Source organism: Notolepis coatsorum, assembly GCF_963971535.1.
Source record: "Notolepis coatsorum genome assembly, chromosome: 17".
In the NCBI taxonomy this organism is placed as follows: domain Eukaryota; kingdom Metazoa; phylum Chordata; class Actinopteri; order Aulopiformes; family Paralepididae; genus Notolepis; species Notolepis coatsorum.
In genome coordinates this window covers 55,204,745-55,227,967 of record NC_140181.1, presented here as the reverse complement: position 1 = coordinate 55,227,967, position 23,223 = coordinate 55,204,745, and the positions used below count along the sequence as shown (strand labels likewise).

General features: G+C 47.8%; 1 protein-coding gene across 2 annotated transcripts in view; it reads left to right on the top strand.

The window, feature by feature from the left end:
• Positions 1-23,223, top strand: part of LOC311244594 (voltage-gated potassium channel subunit beta-2-like) — a gene marked incomplete at its 5' end in the record, with an annotated part of 317,065 nt that overhangs the window by 81,660 nt on the left and 212,182 nt on the right. The window lies entirely within an intron of this gene.

Genomic DNA, 23,223 nt, shown 5'->3' with positions numbered 1-23,223 from the left:
GTCGGTCTCTACATGCCCGATGGAGACGGAGGACTACATGATAGAGGCGGACAGGTTCTTATTTGAAGGCCCGGTGGAGACATGTCTCCCGCCCGCCCAGGTAACACTGGAGGGGGGTGAGATGTCTCCTTGGGGCGCCTCGTTCGAAGATGTTGGGGTAGACCCTCTGACTCTGACCCTCTGTCGGCGGGATGCCCTGCTATCAGCCACATCGGAGTGTGGCTCCTTGACCAGTAGTAGCCTGCTGTATGTGAGGGATGCGGGCTCGGTGGAGGAAAGTCTGCAGGGGGAACTGCAGGCTTTGTTTCCCGAGCTCATGGCGGCGGCGGCAGTCGCAAACGGCGTGCCGCTGCCGCAGCCACTGCCTGTTCCTGTCCCTGATGATCTCATAGGTCATCTATGGCAGCGTCGCCCGGTGAGAGGGCTGGACGTTGTCTACCCATTTTTCCCCTCAATGGCGGCCTATGTCCGTCAGGGCCAGGTGGTCTCCCACATCATAGGCCTTACTCCTGCCTACGTGCAAGTCACGCGGGTGGCGGGTTTGGTCGACGGTATGAAGGAGGGCGTGCCACGGCTTGATAGGCCGATGGCGGCGCTCCTTTGTCCGGAGGTGGTGTGGGAGCCGTTACGGAAGCCAGTTCCCCAAGGGAAATCGGCGAGGCGGTTGGCATATTGGAGCGACCAGTCATTTATCTCCGGAACACAATCTCTAGCTGCCGCGTCTAACATCGCGCAGCTGGCAAGATTCATGAGACCAGCCGCCGATCGTTTACCATCCCTCCGGTGCTCCACGGGGTGGCAAATCCCGAGCGGCTCGTGGCAGGCGTCGCTAGGACCCAGTGACTTTTTTCCCCTGTGGTCCCCTCTGTTTCCCTTCCCGGCCCCACCATAATATGATTTTGTTTGAAAATAAAGAGTCCCCTCTAAAGGGGGACTGTATTTTTTGTTAACAAACTGTGTGTTTATTCACCAAACATATGATGGGGTTGCAACGTGTGAATCTTCACTAGTATGGGTTGATAGGAGGGTTACGTTCATGTTAGAGCTTAAGCAAGGCCTGCAGCCTACACTTGGTTGAAAAAGGGCTTTTTCTGCCTTGGCCTGAATCTTCACATAAAGGTAGAGGCTAGTTGTGTGTTCTGTTGCTTACACAGTGATATTGAGCTACAACACTGTTGTGTTGGGTTTGCAGTAATGCTCGTATGAAAACGTACCACGGCTCAGCCGTTCTCTCTCTCTCTATCAGTGTTTTTTCAGTGTTACAACATGGATGCGGGTGTAGGATTCACACACACACGCGACTTGGTCTTGTTATAAACCCTGTTCACAGATTGTCTGTGGTTAGCGTGCATTGTATTAGCTTGCGCTATTCATTAGCATTGCTACTAAAGGTATCATATGGCTAAGTTGTTGTTGTATGCAAGGGTTGGGCTTGTGAGGGGGTACCGGATAAACCCCTCCTTCCCTCTTCTGATTGGTCAGGGGGTTTATTTCCTCTCTTGTTAGTCCAGTCAGGGCCAAGCTGTTAGGCGGCTTGGGGGGGGGGGGGGGGAGGCTTTCCCAGACTCTGCACCTATTAACAGGCGTTGAGTCTTGGGTTTCCCCCCATCATAGCACACGTCACTACGCACGTTGCTATTTGACGATGGCTTCCGTGAGTTAGACCCGTATGTAAGGTCTGTTATTGTCAAAGTGTGGGGATAGAGCGTAGGAATTACGGTTCCACTACGCTCGATATATGCGTAACTTGAGTCGGTTGGTCACATGACTCAAGATTACCATGGCTTTTTCAATCTATGGCTCACGTGGGAAGTCTCTCTGGGGAGTTCCGTCTATCCTCTGTGGTAGGGATGACGGGATATAAAAATGTAAACAGTTTTTATCCTCGGCTGTGTCAAGTGGGATTCATGTCAGTCGGTGTTTCTTTCTTTTTTAATAATAGAGTGTGGAGTATATGAAGCACCACACCCTTCTTGTCGTTCTCCCAGGCACCTTGAGGAATCAATGTGGGGTCTGGTTAGACTGTTCATTGATGTGTTTTGTGTCCCGACGCATGCATAGTGCTAGCTCGGGGTGTTTCTGATAAGAATCATGCGGGTGGCTAGTACGCCTTGGTTGCTTGTTATTGAAACAGCGTTTTTATAAAGCAACTGGGATGGGTTTTTTTTCCTCTTCCGAGAGCCTGTTACTGGGTCTCGACGGATTCTCGTTCATATCTGGGGGATGTTAACGGAATAGATCAGAACATAGGTAGAGGGGTCTCACGCCCTTGGGGTGGGCCACCGAGCACGGTTCAAACCGGCCCGTCTGGGTGGCGCCCTCTTTTCATGTTTTAGATCAACACGCATATCTGCCCCTTCTCCTGGAGTAGGCATGTCGGCGTGGTTAGGGCACGGGACTGGTTCTGGTCACGCTGGTCCAGGTCAGTTAACCCGTTGTCCGCCGGGGATGCAGATCTGCTGTTCTGGTACCCTGAGGGACTTGGGCTTTTTTCAGGGGGAAAAATGCCGGGTCGGCCCGGGTGTCACAGGGTTAGGCGTTATGGAGACCCTTGTTGGGTACTCTTTTGTACCTGGCACTATCATAAGGGGCTGGTTCTCCTTTCTTCGCTCCTCTCTCACGCATGGCGAAGAGGGGGCTGTTGGGGTGGTCTTCTGGACCTCCTCTGGTAACCCTGTGTGCTTCCCGAGCCGCCGGGCCCGGTCCGAAGTAAAGTTTCGTTGATACCGTAGGCCTGGGATAACCCTTTTTTGAAAACTGAAACGCTTGTACTGCGGTATAGCTGGTGTATACCCGCAGGTGTGTTTTGGAGTTTTTTTCTTGAGGGGTTATAGGAACAACCACCGTCTGTACCGAGAGGGTAGTTGATTCCCTGGTATGTTGGGGCAGTGTCAACTCCCGGGTTGCCCGGTTGAGTGTGCCCCTGCACGTTCATGATGTCTGCCAATCATGTCAGTCTTCTCTGCCTCGACCCCTCTGGGTGGTTTTTTTTTAATGGAGGCTTTGTCATGGTGATCAACAACGCCAGCATACGCCCCTTCCGCCGGGGGGGGGCTGTTTTCAGCTGACTCCTTTGGCGCCTGTCTCGTCCACAGTGCTCCAGGCTCAGGTTACAGCCTGCTGCCTGGTTTCCCCGGTGCGCTGCCTGCTTCCGTTGGTTAACCTTTTTGAGTGCTTACGGCCATGCCTGTTCTGCAGGGTCAGTGTGCCAGGCGGTGTGCTATTGGGGGGAAAGGGCCCGCTCTTGGAGGGGCCTTATCCGAATACGCTGGCGATGTGGGGGGCGGTGTCACTAAGTGACCGCCTGGTGGGGTCTTGATGCCTGGCGTCATTGACCTCTCCGGGCCCCCTTTTTCCAGGGGATCCAGTCCCTTCGGTGGGTCTGGGTCTTCCTTCGCACTCCGCTGCTACAGCCTTGCCACGGGGTTGTGTTTGCTCTTGACCCCGTGATTTTGGGGGCAGTAACGAGGTTGTTCCTTCCGTTCGTTCCCTGGTGGCATGCGGGTTGTGCGTGTGTGTAGTCGTGGGGTCAAGCCGCGGTCTGCTCACCCTGTGCGTTGGGTTGCTTGAGTTCCTCTTCGCACGGTCGGATCCGTCTCCCTCCCGTAAGCCTCCAATAGGGGGGGTATCCTCCATTAGGGAGGGTCGGGGGGCTCGGTCCTCCCCGGTCTGATGGTTGTGGGGGGCCTCAGCGGGGTACATTTGTCGGGCTATGGCTCCCGCTCAGCCTCCCTTGTGCAAGATTATGCTGAGCGAAAGCCATAACGAAATAGAACGTAAGGTTATGTATATAACCAAGTTCTATGAGTTATGGTGACGCTCAGCATCAGACGCCACTGCGGCTCTTGATCTCGCCTTGTGGTGAAAGTTTGGGAAGGAGGCGAGTAGGTGACCACACAACTGCTTAAGAAGGTAAGCGGATGGGGTTGTGGCCAGACGAATCTTGGGATGTAAAGGTACATGGTGGAATTTTTTATTCAGTGCACGTGCACGAAGTGAAGTACAGTGCAAGATGATGCTGAGCGTCACCATAACTCATAGAACTTGGTTATATACATAACCTTACGTTAGTGCAGGTGGTAAGGAATTCCATGCAGTCATGGCTCTATACATCACAGTCCTTTTCATTGAATTTGTTCTTGGCATCTTTACAGTATATCTTTCCATTGACACATGCCTGGTGGAGTAACTGAGTATGATATTTACATTTAGTCTTTGTTCTACCATTAACCATGACAGTTTTTCATGCATGCCCTAGCCCTGTGACAGTTGAGTGGAGTTGCTATTGCTGGCCACATCTCAGTGGGTATCTCTGATATTAAATTGTTTTGCCGTGGTATCGTTTTAAAACCGGTATCGTCATACTTCGGCTGGTATTGGTATCAAAGTCAAAATGTTGGTATCATGACAACACTAATTTCAATTTCATCTTTTTTGTCAACACTATAAAATAGGAAGGAAAGACGAGGAAAGTGCACTAATTTATGTTGAAGAAGTGGTGAGCGGTCACACAAGTGCAGTGACCTCGGTCTGGGCATCTCAACATAGCGTTTAGCATTTACCCTCTGTGTCAGACCCAATCATTGTCCAATCCCTCTGTGTCAGACCCAATCATTGTCCAATCCCCTTCTGCTCTGCTCGCCTTGCCTTGACTTCTAGCAGACTTGTGTTGGTATGAGTACTTTATACTGGCTGAGGTGCTAGACCCTTTTTTCATCAACATCATCTTGTAGGCAAAACTCTGAAATACTGTAGACACGTAATGTGTTGTCTCAGCTGCAGTGAGCAGTATAGTCCATTCAAAGGTCATCAGACTGTCCCTGGAGTAAAAGGGTCTATAACATCTAGATGTGTGGGGGGGGGGGAATCTATATATGGTAAATGTACTGCATTTATATACTGTAGCGCTTTTATCAAAAGCGCTTGATAACAAGGGCAGCTACGTGGCGTAGTGGGCAAGGCGCTCGCCACGAAATCTGGAGACGCTGGGCTCGCCTGTTCGAGCCCAGCGCTCCACATTTGCTTTCAGTTTAGCTGGTCGTCCGTACTAATACACATTGGCCGTATTAGGGGGTGGGAAACTGATGGGTGGGGATCGGGCGTTGTGGACAGCGACTCCTACAGGTCGGTTGGTGCGCCTGCGCAGTAGAATCAGGAAGTGTCGGGGGCAGCGTGAGCCTCCCACGCGTTACTCCTCGCCACTGAGAGATCGAGCTGCGCAGGTGAAAAGATGCAACTGCTGTTACCTCAAGTACCGGAGGGGACTTGTGCTATGTATGACTTAGTCCACATTGCAGCCGGCTTGTGGGAGGCAAGAAACAGCGTTCGTGACAGGGGAGGGTTGAATTGGATGATACGAAATTGGGATGGGAGAAAAATATAGAAAATGGGAGAAAAAGTGGAAAAAAAAAAAAGAAAAAAAAAGCGCTTGATAACTTATGCCTCACTTTCACCCATTAACAATCACACTCTGACAAAGTGCCAACCTGCTCATCTGGAGCAGGGGTTAAGTGTCTTGCTCAAGGACACTTCCACATGCTGCTGGGAGAAGCGGGAATTGAACTGGGAACCTTCCGATTACCAGTTATATATTGCTATTTATTACCCTTTTTCAACTGTAAATTACGTCCCCAATGGAAAACGTTGTAAACTTTTTGGGAAATTTGCTTATCTACCCATCTACCCTGGAGTTAGACAAGCAGATACATACCCTTTTCTTCTCTGTGCATGCATTAGGCTTATGGCACAACCGCACTGTTAGCCTAGCTTAGCGTCATTTACTGGAAGTAGGTAGCACAGTTCCCAACAGTCACGAAATAAACTCCAAATACAACTCCAAAACGTTCCTGTAAACATGTTGTGACCTGTGTATTTACCACGTGGAGAATTCTTTTTTTTGTCGGACCACTGCTGTCTGGGTGCAGTGATTTCATCACCTCAAAAGCCCCGTTTTTCAAAAAGGCGTGTTCCTTTAAAAATGTATTTGGTTACCAAAGAATCGCGCTGAGCCGTGGATGCACACTGAAATACTGACCGCTATGAAAACCAGAGACAAAAAATGCTCTGAGTTTCGTAAAAGTCAGTCAAAGCTTACCAAAAGCACGAGCAGTGAACTCCAAGCCCACGTGACTGAACTCAAACTAGAAAGAAACAGACTAGGAAATGACGTAAACTCCATGATCAAAACTGCTAAAAAAAAATGCATCAATGACAAAACTGAGGAAAACAAAAACAAACCATGTGAACTTTGGAAATTACTCAATAATCAACTAGGCTGCAGTAAAAAAAAACTTAAAACCAGATTCTCACACATAAACATAAAGACGGACAACACGCTCATCACAGACAAGATGGATGTAGCCAATTACTTAAACATTTTCTTCACAAACATAGCCACAACACTGGTAAACAAACTACCCTCCCACTCAGGGCATTATGGGGTAGAACACATAGTAGCATACTACAAGAACCTAGGGGTCCACAAAGACGACTTCAAACTGGAAATGGTAACAACAGATGAGGTACTCAAAAAACTGAGCACCCTCCAACCGAACAAGGCCACTGGCCATGACAACATCCCCTCCAAATTCATCAGAGACTCAGCAGCCGCCATCACCCCAGTCATCACACATATAATAAACCTCTCCATAAAACAGGGACACGTCCCCAAGGACTTCAAAATTGCTTGAGTAACACCCCTGCACAAAAAGGGCAGCAAATTAGACCCAGGCAACTACCGCCCTGTTTCTATCCTTACCTCCATCTCGAAAGTCATGGAAAAAATTGTATACGAACAGGTCGAAAAGTACCTCGCGGAAAAAAATCTAATCCACAAATTCCAATCTGGCTTCAGAACATCCCACTCCACTGACACATGCCTTCTCTATTTAAACGACCACATCAAACAAGAGGTGGACGCGGGCAAATACTGCGGCATGGTCATGCTGGACCTACAAAAAACCTTCGACACCGTCAATCACACCATTCTGATTGACAAGCTAAAAGCAATTGGTTTTAATAGTCTATCAGTGAGCTGGATGCAATCCTACCTGGAGGGGAGAGACACAGATGGTGGAGGTAAACGGTACCCTATCCCCCCCCCCTCACAGTGGGCTGTGGTGTTCCACAAGGAAGCATACTAGGACCGCTACTGTTCCTAATTTATGCAAATGACATGTCGTCAGCTTGTGACTGCAACTTGTTCCTGTTTGCGGACGACTCAGCCCTGCTGGTCTCTGACAGGAACAAGTTACAGGTTGAAAAAACCCTCAGCTCGGAACTAGGCAAAATCTGCATATGGCTCGCTGATAACAAACTATCATTACACATGGGCAAAACAGAGTCCATTCTCTTCGGTTAAAATAACAAACTCAGCAAGACTGACGGCTTCTCAGTTACAGTGGGTGACAATATTGTCACAAGGAAAGATGAAATTACCTACCTGGGCTCCATCCTAGAGGCAAATCTTTCCTGTGACAAAATGGCATCCAATGTAATAAAAAAAAGTCAACCAACGAACTCGATTCTTGTACCGGATCTCCTCTCTGGTAAACAAGAATACCCTGAAGACTCTGGTAGGAGTGTGTTCAATCAAGGTGGTTTCAACTACAGTAGTGCGTTCGGTTTGTACAGCAGCCGCTACTTTTAAATCCTCGATTTTGGATTCGATAGATTCTTTGATAGCGTCAACCTTAGTATCAACCTTATCAACCTTATCGGTTAAGATCTTTATTAGCTTAGCAAGAGATTCTATATCGGATGAGGTGGCTGGGACGATGAAAGAAGTGGCAATATCAGCTGTTTTTCTCTCAATCTCTCCTGCCATTCCCCGCACGGAGCTCGTATCCAACGGCGGATCCTCTGGAGAGAGTTCGGCTGCACGTTTCTTTCCTTTATTCCTTGTTGCCATCTTGATTCTTTCAGATTCTTTCAGTCGATATAGTTAGTTGAAGATCTCAGTTTATATATAAGTCGAGGTTTAAACACATTGGTGTTGTAAAAAGTGGTATTTGAAGCAAAAAATAAATAAAAACGGATGAGGAGCTGTAACCAATGCGACCATTACATGCTGGTGCTAAACCGGAAGTTTCATTACGGGCGAAGAGGCTTTACATGACGGCATCGGGGAACTAACGGAGAAGATAGATGAGGTCAGCGGGAAGCTAACAGCTAAGATATTCGAATTGGAACGTCATTCCCGTAGATTTAATATCCGTATAGTAGAACTGGATGAATCAGTTGACTGCACAAACGACTCGTTCGCGACAGTGTTAGCTCAAATTCTAGGACCAGATATCCTCTCTACACTACCGATAGTGGATCAGCGCTACAGAATTGGTATCCGAGACAACACCAACAATAAAGCGAGAGTGATTATTGCTAGCCTACACCAAACTGGAATAAGAGATACGATTTTCCGGGCGGCACGAAAGAAGAGGGGAAATCTGCATTACAACGAGAAACCAGTGTAATTCTACGAGGATTTCTGCCGCAAGGTTGTGTCCCTACGAGCCAGTTACAAGAAAGTGATGTCTTGTCTTTTTGAGAAGGGGTTCCCACCTACACTACGCTACCCTGCGATTCTTTCCATCATGGATAAAAATGGAAGAAGGGTTAAGCTTTCCTCGCCTGAAGAAGCCGAGGATTACAGTGAGTGACCCACTACTCGGAGGAGGCTAAGTCTTATTCTTCTTTTAAATTTTTTGATTACTTCGTTATAACTTGGACACCAAAAGTGGCATCAAACAAGCTTTGATGACATTGATGTAGAGATAGGTTAATATGTGACGCTAGATTCTATATTATTGTAAAGGTTCACTGTTTGGGCCAGCTAGATTTATGGGTTTTATGCAAGTCATGCTATGTTGTTGACATTTTGGAGTATTCTGGACTTTTTCAACGGTTGGTGTCATATCGGAATATTCTGGAATAATATCACCCTATGGCATGCAGAAAGACCTGGGCCCTCATTTATCAACGTGGCGTACGCACAGATATGTGCGTAACCCGTGCGTACGATCATTTCTAAGCAAAGTGTGGGATTTATCAATTTGAAGTTGTGCTTGACTTTGTGCGTATATTTAAGCACAGGTCGGACCATGCGTAGCTGGCGCCCGTTGGTAGAATATATTATTACAACAAGGAAATAAGCTTCTGTGCATTAGTTTCAACACTGGCATGTTCTGTATGAACCGTAATTCATTATAGTTCATTGTAAAATAGCAACAGTAGTGTAATTATGGTCAAAACCCTATAAATAGCATTTGGAATAATAGGTATTTTCTCTCAGAATGAATGCAGCATGGTTTATATAGCGTTATCGGAATATACAGGGTGTACTGACTGACTGCGCTCGTTATTATTTTGCGCACAGACCGCAGAAACTAGGGAATGTTTTGATTATATTTAAAAGGCTTTACGTTAAACGAAACAAGTGGCATTTCGAAGCTGTAAGCAGAATACAAGTCATATGAACACCCACGATATAGTGTTCTTCCGCCTTCCTACTGTATAAGAAAGAATAAAAAACGCATTGCAATGAGACCAGGGTGTATGTGTATTACAAAACCCTTGCAATAATGTGTCTTAAATGAATGAAAAGCATACATGCTCTGGACAACAGAGTATATATCGTGTGGGTGATATGACTTGTATTATGCTTACAGAATTCCACATATTTAGTTTTACAATGTCAAAGCCTTTTAATATAAATCAAAACGTTGCCGTATTTCTGCAATTTATGCGCAAAATAATAAGGAGTTGAGGTAGATACACACTCAGAACGTATTACATGCTGGTATGCTGATAGAGTAAACTATTATGAATATGAATATGATATGATATAAGATATACACTGGTCCGTCGCATACACTGGTATGTGCAAGTTACTGTTGCATAATGTAGGCTATGGCTGCTATTATATGTAATTCATATAGGCTACTGATAAGTGCCGGCATAAGCCTAGGTCAGATTGATAACCCCATAACTCATTGGTCCACATCTCAACTTCAAGCAGCGTCCTGCGACGTCTGTGATGTCTAGGACTCAATGCGTCTACAAACTAGAGATGTTCCGATACCATTTTTCCCTTTCCGATCCGATTCCGATACCTAAGCTTTGGGTATCGGCCGATACCGATATTTATCCGATACCAATGCATAAAAAAAAAATTATATAAATTATACTTTTTTCTTTTTCTTTTTTTTTTAGATACTGTTATACTGTTTTTTAGTAATAACTAGAACGTATAGTATTTATTCAACAACAGGTGATTGTATAGATTTGTATTAGTATCATTAATCAATGAGTATGGGCTGCAGCACTGCAGATATACCCTACTCCAATGATCCACACGGACATTAAACGGTGTTGCACTCGCTACTCAGTGGCTCTGCAGATATACCCTATTCAGTCTGTAAGCTAGTGGCAGATAGAACGTTCATGTTGTGGTTTTTGATGCAAAATAAATATTCAACATTCTCTTTTGAAACTCCGCCTCAGACTCTTATCCTTTGGCACTTGCTGTACTTTGCTTGCAGGTCTGCAGCCATTATTGCTGGATTATGTGAATAGCACCAACTTTAGACACGGTAACGTTATCAAGCTAAGCTAACTGACCTAGCGCGTCTTCCCGCATTGATAACGTTAGTAATAGTCAGCTAACGCTAGTCCGTAGCTACTTAACTTAAATACAATTCACCGTGGGTGCATTATTGTTGATAGACGGTCACGGACAGTGTTAGGTCCTGGAGAAAGGACAGGCGATCATCTGATTTGATGTAACGTTAAAAGCGGATGTTGTTCCAACTAGCTATCTTTCCAGCTAATGCTATCATAACACCAGCCAAACACAGCCCGATTCCCGTCCGAGCTCCCCGTCACACCGCACTGTCGGGGACAATGGAATTTAAGAAAGTGTATCTGCTGTTAAAATGACACAGCATCACACTTTAAAACATGTTCATTTTATAATCCTCACTCTCCGCAGGACTCGGCAGGAGATAAATTACATCATGGGATCGGAGGCTAGAATTTACGTGTACTCGCCGATACCGATACCAGCGTTTTAGGCAGTATCGGCGGCATTTCCGATACCAGTATCGGTATCGGAACAACTCTACTACAAACTGCAGGGGTTAAACCCAATCGACCCAGGCCCACACATGCACTCCTCCGTCCTCTCCAGTCATGCGGTTGATTGATTGGAGTTGCGGAGTATATTTATTCTATTTTGCACTGAGAAGGACTTTTCCTATTCATAGGATATCCATTTAACTTATTCGGTTTCACGTATTACCACTGTATGGCTTTACTTGATAATCACATTTATACAGAACCCACCTTTAGTATACATATACATATACATTTTTCTCCTTAGGCCTCCGTATGGATAAAGCCACACTTCTAAAGTTTTTACATCATTAATCAGGAACATTACGGGACCGCGTGGTTGTCTGCTGGTTTCTAAAGTCTTTACATCATAAATCAGAACGCAAAGGGTGAAGTTACAATGCAAACAACATTTCGATGCTTACCCGTCCGTCTGGTCAGAAGAATGGATACAAAAAGATATATTTATAAAGAAGTATTTTTAATTAGAAAAGGCAAGTTACAAAAGAGACTTCATTGGAAAATTTCCAATTTAGTTAAAAGAAGTATAAAACAAAACATCTCATCTGGCACGGCTTGTGCCCGGTGTCTGCAAGCACCATCTTCCTATCCCTCCAAAAAGTCTCAAAATCTGCCTGTGATCTGGCCAGTTGGCCTTTATAAAGGGCCCCAGATCTCTTTGCTTATTGGTCCAAATACAGCGCTGTCACTGTGATGTCATTTCACCAGCCAGTCAATGCACGGTACGTGGGGACTGGCTCTCCTCCCATCCTACTCTACTAGGCCGTAACTTGAAAAGTAATTGTAACATTTTTGCTGGAACAGACTCCCTTTGTCTCTGCTGTGGAAAGTCCCTTCACTTTTCATCTCATTCAGACCCCACAAAGGGTTAACCGGTCAACCATGCGTCTGCCGGCCGGAGAGCTCCGGGAAGAGGCCCTGCCTGGCAAGGTTGCATTCTTATGGTTAACTCCCTACTGCAGGCTCATGTGGAGGTAGGGAGACAGATGCATCTGTACAGACCAAGCAAATCATTCTTCTCTACGCAGAAGCATATAATTGAATACTGAAGCATATTAAAAATAGGTTAGATTCACACAATCACTGTCTTCCAACCAGAGTTTTAGTTTTAAAGTGTATAAAGAATATACTGGTTATAAAAGAACAAACAGGAATGTCAATTTCAAGAAGGGTCACTGTTGTTCTGTGGCACTCAACATGTGTCCACACATAACGTGTTTCTATTCCATTGTCCAGGAAGAATCTACAGACATTCCCCATAATCATATATAAGATCAGGATGTCATACTACCCAGTGTCACTTAGTTGGCTGTGACACTTTACAGCTACCTAATAGTATATGATTTTTAGAGGCATCTATTTTGTTGTTGGTATTAGGCTAATACCGACAACAACATGGGGGGGACCCTGATGTAAACAAGACAAACATCTTTCTCTGGTCTGCATCCCCTTAACAATTGTGTGTATTGAGCCGTACTGTATTGTACCCATTCTGCAATCTGTTAAATAAAGTTTTCATTCATTCATTCATTCAAAATAGATGCCTCTAAAAATCATATTATAGCCAATCGAACACAACTAATAAAGGCATTCATATTACAGCACGGTTATAATGACACACACATGATGAATTGAAAATGGGGGACCCTGATGTAAACAAGACGAAAGTCTTTCTCTGGTCTGCATCCCCTTAACAATTGTGTGTATTGAGCTGTACTGTACTGTACCCATTCTGCAATCTGTTAATAAACTTTTCAATCAATCAATCAAACCACCAACGCCAAACAGTGGTCAACGAACGGTCTTTATTAGTATTTTGAGCTGTCCAGGCAGAATTGCAGCAATGGTCTTAGGGAGCCGTTGATATCTGACATCACCGTTTACAAGTCAGCCTTTTATTTATCCTATAACACGCGTTGTGTCTTCTTGGTTCGGCAGCGCCTCAGTGAACAATCTCCCGTGAAGTTTCTCAGAGTTCCGCTCGGGTCAGTCCATTATTTCACATCCCATGGGGGGTGTTTCATCACTTTCATGACCATATATGGATAATCATGCACGAGCATTGACGGTAGAACAAAGAGGTATTTATCAACACGGAGGAGCGTAGGACCTGTGTACGCACGGTTGATAAATCCCGTTTTTTTTGTGCGTGCACCCATTCTAAATTCTGTGCTTACGTATAAAAATAGAATACTTTCTAAGAAAAATTGATAAATGAGGGCCCAGGAACATAAAGAACAATCTGTGACTATACACAAGAATCATATCTGGAAGAACAACAACCGTTACAACGGAATACTGCCCACCCCTGTTTGGGGGACGAACTGCATACACATATTTAAAACCTTTATTTTCATTAGGTACATACGTTTGGCAAAGTTAGATTAAGATTTAAACAAATGCTCTCTATTTTTTGAGGTTTCTATAATTTAGTTCTACATCTTTCTTATTCTTCGGTGTGTTTTAACTTATACAGGTTAGTATAAGGTTTAAGTGAATATAGATCTATTGATTGATTGATGATATATGATATTTGAGGCATATTTTTTATTTTTATTTTTATTTTATTATTTTAACGGGAGAGTGGCTAAGCCACGGGTGACATTCTATTAAGGTAGAATTAAGAGTTTTAGATCCTATGGCAATTTGCATAGGAAAGTTAAGCATAAATGGCTCATTCTGGGCTGACTGGTCGTTTAAGGGAGGGGGGATTATATGATTGGGTTTATATTAGAGCTGGGCCGTTAACGGCGGTAACGTGCTGCGTTAACGCGAGACTAGTATCGCGCGATAATATAATTGACGCCGTTAATCTTTTTCTCAACATTGGGTCTGTATTGTCCTTAAATACTTGCCGTAGTTCACAGCTGTGGTGCCCGGAAGTGATTGCACATATGTACCGGAGCTGTAGTCAGAATAATGTGTTAAACTAAAGTAACTTTAGTGGTCCGGTAATCATTGTTATACAGGTGAGGTTAAGAAGTCCTCAGGATATAACACAATTCAGCGATGAGGACGTCTGAATCTGCGCAATGCAAGAAAGAAGAAGTCCGTTGAGAGCTTTGTTTACATTATTAACGTTAGCTTAGCGAGTTAGCATGTTAGCTCACGTTACTCGGGCGGCACTTGAAAACATCTACAAGAGGAGGAAATCCACTTTACACACTAAAGGAAGGATCGACTGGACTATCGTGAGTGTTTACAACAGAAATGGCTTGTGTTACGAAGGATCAGATTAAACCGAATATATATATTTATTTATGGATATATATTGAATAGTATTTGTATATCGTTTGATATCCCTTGTATATTCCTTGTACATATACACGGAATATCCCTTTAGCCTACTATAGCCCATAATAGTTCATTCTCTTATTGGACAAAAGGACCAGGCGCCAGGGGACCAGCCCCTGGCGTCAAGTTCAAAGGTACCGACGAGACATGTCCGTACTAGCCCCGGCTCCGCTCAGGGATACGGCTACCGAAATGAGAGTGGCACTATTTGTTCACCGTGCATATAAATATGGCGCAAGTAAATGTAGAAATCCCTTAGTCCCTTACCCTTCTACCCAACTTAGTAACAGAACGTGAAGCCTCACCCACGATACCACGTGCGGTGTAGTATGGCCTGTTTGGCCTTAGAATAGCATCGAGACCTCGTGCGAATTAATAACTGAATTGTCAGAGTTTGGCACTGTACCGTCGAGTGCGACGTATTTCTATTAAGTAATAATAGTCTATCGTGTATGGTGCATCGTGCGGTTAGAGTTCTAAAAGTGACCAGCATCTCCAACGCTTCCTCGTGTTATCTAGAGTCTTATCCAGGCTGGGCCGACCACATGGCGCTTTCATCCGAGGAGATCTAGGCGAGGACCGAGGGACATGTACACTGGATTACCTACCCGACGACTGCTGAGCCCTATGCGGCTGGAATATATATTTGCTTTGGTACTGTGATTTGTGGAGCGGATAATCGCCGACGCCTGTGAGTGTTGGATTTACCCCCGAGAGGAGTCAAGTTGAGTCGGCGCTCAGAGAGACTGAGGTCGCCTAGCTTCTTCTTCATTGTGGAGCTACAGCCTACAAGAGAACCAAGGTGTATTCATCTGCGGATCAAGAGTCTACTGCACTGTCTTCTGTACTTGAAGTCTCCTTAGATATCGTTGACCAGACGGTCTACTACCGACGGCTCTCCTACCCCCCCTACCGGCCTACAACCAGGAGGACCCCTTCCAGAATATCCCGCTATATCATTAAGTGTACCATAGATCTAATTCCCTAAGAGCCAGGTTGTATACTTGCTTCCTGCGTAACCAGAGATTGGACATTCAGTGTTGATTTGCCTACGAGTACTCATTTGCCTTACAAGTGCATTCAAATCATAAATGTAATAGTAAATATCATATGTACCTTTTGCTATATTAAATATTTGATTATTACCTTTGTCTGGAACCGATTTCATTGTGGAAAGTGTTCATCATATTTAGATATCGTGTACTGTATGGCCAGTAGTTAAAGTACATAAAGCGGTAGTGGTTTAATGATACCATACTTATCAATACAGTCAGGGAATTGTACCCCTCAGTTACAATTGGTCCTTCGAGCCGGATGGTAATTAGTGTAATATTAATATAGTGGTATTAATATTGAAATGGCCTATGATGAACACTCCACGAAACGGTCCTCCTAAAGTAGAACGCCCGCAGCGTAGACGGCAGCCACCTCAGTACTTAGAGGATTACGCTGCCAGTATACTACCTAGCCTTCTACAAACGGTAAACGCGGTAAAAGTAGAAAGTAAAATTATGTCCGACCCTATCAACCAGGATACCCCGACCACAGAGGCCCTAGTGGGTTCTAATGTAACTGACCAAGCTCACGGTGGGGACCAGGAGGGAACTGACACGACTTTACCCCCCGCCAAGACCGAAGAAGTAGTCCCCGAAGAGCTCCGGGAGGAAGACAACCCTCCAGCGATGGAACTCTGCACGGAACAAGATGAGGAGAGCGCCGAGGAGATAGAGCTCCAGGACTCCCCGCAGGGGAACGCATCCCCGACCAGTACTGCCAGGAGCGGATCACCTCAACCAGCGTCTTCCCCCAGCGAGGCGGACCAGATGCTGGCACAGGCGTTCCTCGCCAGCCTAGCAGCCTCTACGGAGCGCGATCGACTCCAAGCACAGACGCTTAGCGAGCGCGAACAACTCCAAGCACAGATGCTTAGCGAGCGCGAACATTCTACCATTGAAAGAGAACGCCTCCAAGCGCAGCAACGGAGCGACGAAGAGCGCATACGTCTGGAGATGAGACGCCTTCAGACGGAAGAGAATATGGCAAGAGACCGGGCCGACACCCAGCGTGCCGCTGCCGGTGCCCAAAGAGAAGCAGATCTCACCAAGCGCGAAGCCGAGCGCGACAGACTACAAGCGCAGCTAATGGAGCAGCTGATCGCCAGGGCAACACCCCCTCCCTCCACAAGGGGTTCCAGGGCCTCGTCAAGACACGGGTCAAGGGCACCCTCCCCTAACCGATTAAGCGACCCTGAGCCCGACCACCAGAGAGAGCCTATACCCCCCTCCGAACTCCTTCCCCGACTGGTCCCAGTGAGACCCAGCTACAAGGAAGGAACGGCGTACACCGCGGAGAGGCTAAATAGACGACTACAGGATCTAGATGACCTGACAGAGGAAGAAGAGGGAGAAGAGGAGAGTCAAGCCCGACAGCAGCACATTACTCCACAGGACCAGGAGATCCAGTACAGCCCAGGCTATACCCCCGCGGCTCTGCGCTACAGACCCCCGACTCTATTCACGGGCGAGCATGACGCGCGACCAGTCCCGAGGAATAGTACCTGGACCAGCGGGCCATGGTACCCTGCCGGTACCAGCCCACCGAGAGGCGTAAGAGGAGACTCGCCTAGGAGGCCTCTCTTCCAACGCTCACCGATGTGCCAGCCATCCACGGCGTCATACATTGGCACACCGACGTTTCCAGACTTCACCCATGAGAACCGAGCACAGTACACGGAGCTACGGATGTGCTTAGAGACAATGATGGTGGATGTAACTGATGAACGCCACAAGTATGCTATCCTATTGAAGCACCTGAAAGTGCCCAGAGCGCACAACATAGCGCTGGCCTATGCCACCTCTACTACCCCATACACAGCGGCTCTAGCAGCACTAGACCAAAGATATGGACGTATATGGGATTACGTAATACAAGAGATAAGGCATATTGACCGCCTACCCCCAGCAACAGACAATCGCTCACTAGACGACCTGTCTATCAAAGTACAATCCCTGGTAGGGATGCTGGGGGCGCAACGAGAAAAGGGTATGCATGAACTATACGCAAACTCGAACGTCGAGAGGATTTTAGAGAAGCTGCCGCCCGCCCGACAGGAGCGCTTCAGGCGGCAAAGAGACCACCGTGATCCTAACGGTCCCGAGCCATCCCTCCTAGACCTAGCCGACTTCCTGGCGAGAGAAGTCAGCAGCCTACGGTTGGATACGTTCGTGCGGAGCACACCAAGCTCCAGAGAGGGACCTAGGAGAGCAAACGATGGCCGAAGATCGGTGACTGTCATGCACCAATCAGAATCAGTACCGAGCAGCAAGAACCACAGTACCCCCTCGATGAAAGAGAAGTGGAAGATGGTGTGCCCGTACTGCGAAAAGGAACACTGGTTGTCACAATGTGACCTGTTCAAGAAGATGACCGCTGAAGAAGTGAGTCACAGGATAAAGTCCAACAGGCGCTGTTACCGATGTGCGCGCAGTCACATGGCAGCCGAGTGCCGCCTAAAGAAGAGGTGTAGTCGGTGTGACGGAGCCCACCTAGATGTCCTACACGACAGTAACAGAAGAAAGCCTGCACCATCCAGCAGCACAAAGGCAAGTGTTATGTACATTGACCCCGCTAGCAGCGGGGGCGCCCAGGTGCTCTTAAAGGTGGTCCGCGTAACACTGAGTTACCAAGATAAGGTCATGGACACTTACGCCGTCCTTGATGACGGGTCAGAGAAGACCCTTCTCCTCGCGTCCGCTGCGGCCCAGCTGGGGCTGCGGGGGAGCGAGAACCAGATGACGATTCGGACAATAAGAAGAGATCTAAAGACGATAAAGGGCGAGAATGTCTCCTTCACTATCGCAGCAAGCGGGCAGCCAGAGAGACGGTATAGGATTACTAATGCTTTCACCAGCCAAGAAATAGGACTATCGCAGTACACCTACCCCATCGCCAAGCTGATGGATAAATATGTGCACCTGCGTCAACTACCTATCCCGCTCATAGACGGTGCCACCCCGACCCTGCTGATAGGCTCCGACCATGCAGACCTCATAGTCCCGATAGACCGGGTCCATACAGGACCCAGAGGTTGTCCTGCAGCAGTCGAGACCCGCCTAGGATGGGCATTACAAGGCCCCCTCGCCAAGTCTCTTAACCGAACAGCAGCCACTAGCTGCCTCCACTCCAGAGCGACAGAAGAAGACACCACACTCCTGCAGCATGTCGAGAGGCTATGGACACTAGAGACAATGCCCTTTAAGAACGAAAAGAAAGACATTCGTTCTAAGGAAGATATTTACGCTATAGCCCTCCTCGAGCAAGGGACAAAGAGAGTCACAGTCAACGGAGTGATGAGATACGCAACTCCACTCCTGAGGCGAGAGGGAATGCCCACCTTTCACGCCACAAAAGAGGCGACGGAGCGGTATCTATTGAACACAGAGCGGCGCCTAGCCAAAGACCCCGCTCAAGAGGCTGTGTACCGCGCTGAGATTAACAAGCTAATCACAGCGGGACACATAAAGAAAATTGACATTAAAGAGGCCGATCAGACGACCGAATCATGGTACGTGCCGCACCACAAGGTCCACCACAACGGCAAGGATCGTATTGTGTTTAACTGCAGCTACCAGATCGGATCACAAAATCTGAATAAAGAGCTCTTGCCCGGCCCAACACTCGGCCCCTCTCTACTAGGCGTGCTACTACGCTTCCGCCAGGACAAGGTGGCTATCAGCGGCGACATCAAAGGGATGTTCCTGCAGGTGAGACTAGTGGAGGAGGACAAGCCCCTGCTGCGGTTCCTATGGAGAGAGAGGATCGGAGATGAGCACCCAGCCATCTATCAATGGGAAGTCCTCCCTTTCGGAACCACATGCAGCCCATGCTGTGCTACGTTTGCACTACAAAAACACGTCGCAGAGGACCCAGCAGCAGATGAAGAGGTCCGACAAAGTGTGACAAATAGTTTCTACGTGGACAACTGTTTACAAAGCGTCTCGACGCCAGAAGAAGCCGAGGCTCTTCTACTCAAGCTCCGCGCCTCCCTGATCAAAGGCGGCTTTGATCTCAGGCAGTGGGCCAGCAGCGACCCGCAAGTACTGCGCAGCCTCTCCCCCGAGGACAAGGCAGCGAGCAGCGACACCTGGATGGCGACCATCCCAGGAGAAGCCCAAGAAATGACACTAGGACTAGTCTGGCGCTTCAAAACAGACTCGCTCCATTATAGACACAAACCCCTGACCAAGGAGCAGGGAAGGTCGACGGCAATACCGACCACCAGACGGAGTGTATACAGAACACTCGCCAGACAATATGACCCGTTGGGATGTATTCTACCTTACACCACCAGGGCAAAGATGATTGTAAGAGCGCTATGGGACAAGGACCAGGGCTGGGACGATCCCATACCTTGCATCCACATGGAGAGAGTGGGAGACGGAACTCCGCTCACTCCCAGGTGTTAATATACGCCGCAGCTACTTCCCACCCACAGTGAGGCCAGAGACATGCAAGATGGACCTGCACGTATTCAGCGACGCCTCCGAAGTAGCCTACGGTTCGGTGGCCTACTTGCGTGCCCGAGAGGAGGGAGGAGAAATACATACTGCTTTCATCCTGGCTCGCTCAAGAATAGCCCCACGAAAGCAACAATCTATCCCGCGTCTAGAGCTCTGCGCAGCCCTAGCAGGAGCGCAGCTCGCCACGCTAATCCAACGTGAACTCACCATCCCGGTGCAAAGAACAATCTTGTGGTCAGACTCCACGACAGTACTCACATGGATCCGGTCTGATTCGTGCAGATACAAGGTCTTCGTGGGAGTCAGAGTCACCGAGATTCAAGAGTTAACAGAAGTAGCGAGCTGGAGGTATGTGGACACCAAACACAACCCAGCTGACGTCATCACCCGGGGAATGTCCCTGGATGACCTCACCCGTCACAACCTCTACAGTGACGGACCAGAGTTTCTCAAGCTCCCCGAAGAAGAGTGGCCTACACCCACCCCACGGGAGGCGAGTAAAGAGGAGGCCGAAAACAAGAACCTATGTTCTGTGGATTGAACACACTCGTCTCCACAGACCCCGACATAGACGATTGCCTCACCCTACAGAGTGCGCAGCTAAAGACATTTCTGTGGCACCACCCAGAGGTTCAGCCCACGACTGACATTTCAGCAGCTGACTACGAAGAAGCAGAACTTCTTCTACTACAACGAGCCCAGAGAGACTCGTTCCCCGATGAGCTAGCCTGTCTACAGGGAGCAAAGCCCGTCCCATCAGACAGCAGACTGCTCCACCTAGCCCCCGAGAGCGACGCCCATAGTCTCATCAGAGTGGGTGGTCGTCTGCGGAGAGCCCCAAACTTACCGGATGACGTCAAGTACCCGATAGTCTTGAACAGCCGACACAAGGTCACAGAGCTGATCATAAAGAAATACGACGAGGATGTGCACCACGCAGGGGCAGAGAGAGTCTTCGCGGAGATCAGACGTCGTTATTGGATACTGCAAGGGAGAGAAGCAGTGCGGCGCTTCCAGCGAACCTGTCTAGACTGTCGTAAGTGGCGAGCCCAGCCCAGTATACCCCGGATGGCTGACCTACCTCCCTGTCGCCTCCGACTCGGCGACAAGCCTTTTCACTCCACCGGTATGGACTGTTTCGGCCCGCTGTATATAAAGAAAGGAAGAGGAACCGAGAAGCGGTGGGGTATTGTATTCAAATGCATGACCACCAGAGCGATACATATTGAACTCCTTCCAACCATGAGCACAGACTCATTCCTTATGGCCTTCCGAAGATTCACATCACGGAAAGGAAAACCGTCTACATTATTGTCTGATCACGGGACAAACTTCAAAGGCGGAGAAAGAGAGCTGAGAGAGAGCTTCCAAGCTATGGGCCCAGAACTTAAGACCCACCTCGCTCCATCCCAGATTGACTTCCAGTTTAATCCCCCGAACGCACCTCACTTCGGTGGAACTTGGGAACGAGAAGTACGTTCCATAAAGACAGCCCTGTACGCCGTGCTTGGGGCCCAGACCGTGGCGGAAGAAGTCCTAATGACAGTCCTCACAGAGATCGAGGGAGTATTGAACTCAAAGCCCCTCGGTTACGTCTCAAGTGATGTAGCAGATGTCGACCCAGTCACCCCCAACACACTCTTGATGGGGCGGCTGGACCCCGCGCTACCCCAGACAATGTACAGGCCTGAAGAAGCGAACGGCCGAAGAATGTGGAGGTACAGTCAAGTATTGGCTGACAAGTTTTGGAACAGCTTCCTACTCCACTATCTACCGTCTCTACAGACCCGCCAGAAATGGGTGAAAGAGAGAGACAATTTGACAGAAGGAACAGTCGTCATGATTATCGACCAGTCACTACCCCGAGCTATGTGGCCGGCTGGCCGCGTAAGCAAAGTGATCACCGGTGCCGATGGAAAGGTCCGAGCAGCTGAAGTGCTCGCCCAAGGGCGGACCTACACCCGACCCGTGGCGAGGCTAATAGAACTGCCAAGGCTCCCTGATACTATCGATGACGACCATGACCCCATGACTTTGTGAACTGACTGACCCTCACAGCGGACATTGAGTAGTGGACAGTGCGGTTAATCTGTCTCTGCTTAGCTAATTAGGTGGGACTAATTAGGGGGCGGCTGTTACGAAGGATCAGATTAAACCGAATATATATATTTATTTATGGATATATATTGAATAGTATTTGTATATCGTTTGATATCCCTTGTATATTCCTTGTACATATACACGGAATATCCCTTTAGCCTACTATAGCCCATAATAGTTCATTCTCTTATTGGACAAAAGGACCAGGCGCCAGGGGACCAGCCCCTGGCGTCAAGTTCAAAGGTACCGACGAGACATGTCCGTACTAGCCCCGGCTCCGCTCAGGGATACGGCTACCGAAATGAGAGTGGCACTATTTGTTCACCGTGCATATAAATATGGCGCAAGTAAATGTAGAAATCCCTTAGTCCCTTACCCTTCTACCCAACTTAGTAACAGAACGTGAAGCCTCACCCACGATACCACGTGCGGTGTAGTATGGCCTGTTTGGCCTTAGAATAGCATCGAGACCTCGTGCGAATTAATAACTGAATTGTCAGAGTTTGGCACTGTACCGTCGAGTGCGACGTATTTCTATTAAGTAATAATAGTCTATCGTGTATGGTGCATCGTGCGGTTAGAGTTCTAAAAGTGACCAGCATCTCCAACGCTTCCTCGTGTTATCTAGAGTCTTATCCAGGCTGGGCCGACCACATGGCGCTTTCATCCGAGGAGATCTAGGCGAGGACCGAGGGACATGTACACTGGATTACCTACCCGACGACTGCTGAGCCCTATGCGGCTGGAATATATATTTGCTTTGGTACTGTGATTTGTGGAGCGGATAATCGCCGACGCCTGTGAGTGTTGGATTTACCCCCGAGAGGAGTCAAGTTGAGTCGGCGCTCAGAGAGACTGAGGTCGCCTAGCTTCTTCTTCATTGTGGAGCTACAGCCTACAAGAGAACCAAGGTGTATTCATCTGCGGATCAAGAGTCTACTGCACTGTCTTCTGTACTTGAAGTCTCCTTAGATATCGTTGACCAGACGGTCTACTACCGACGGCTCTCCTACCCCCCCTACCGGCTTACAACCGGGAGGACCCCTTCCAGAATATCCCACTATATCATTAAGTGTACCATAGATCTAATTCCCTAAGAGCCAGGTTGTATACTTGCTTCCTGCGTAACCAGAGATTGGACATTCAGTGTTGATTTGCCTACGAGTACTCATTTGCCTTA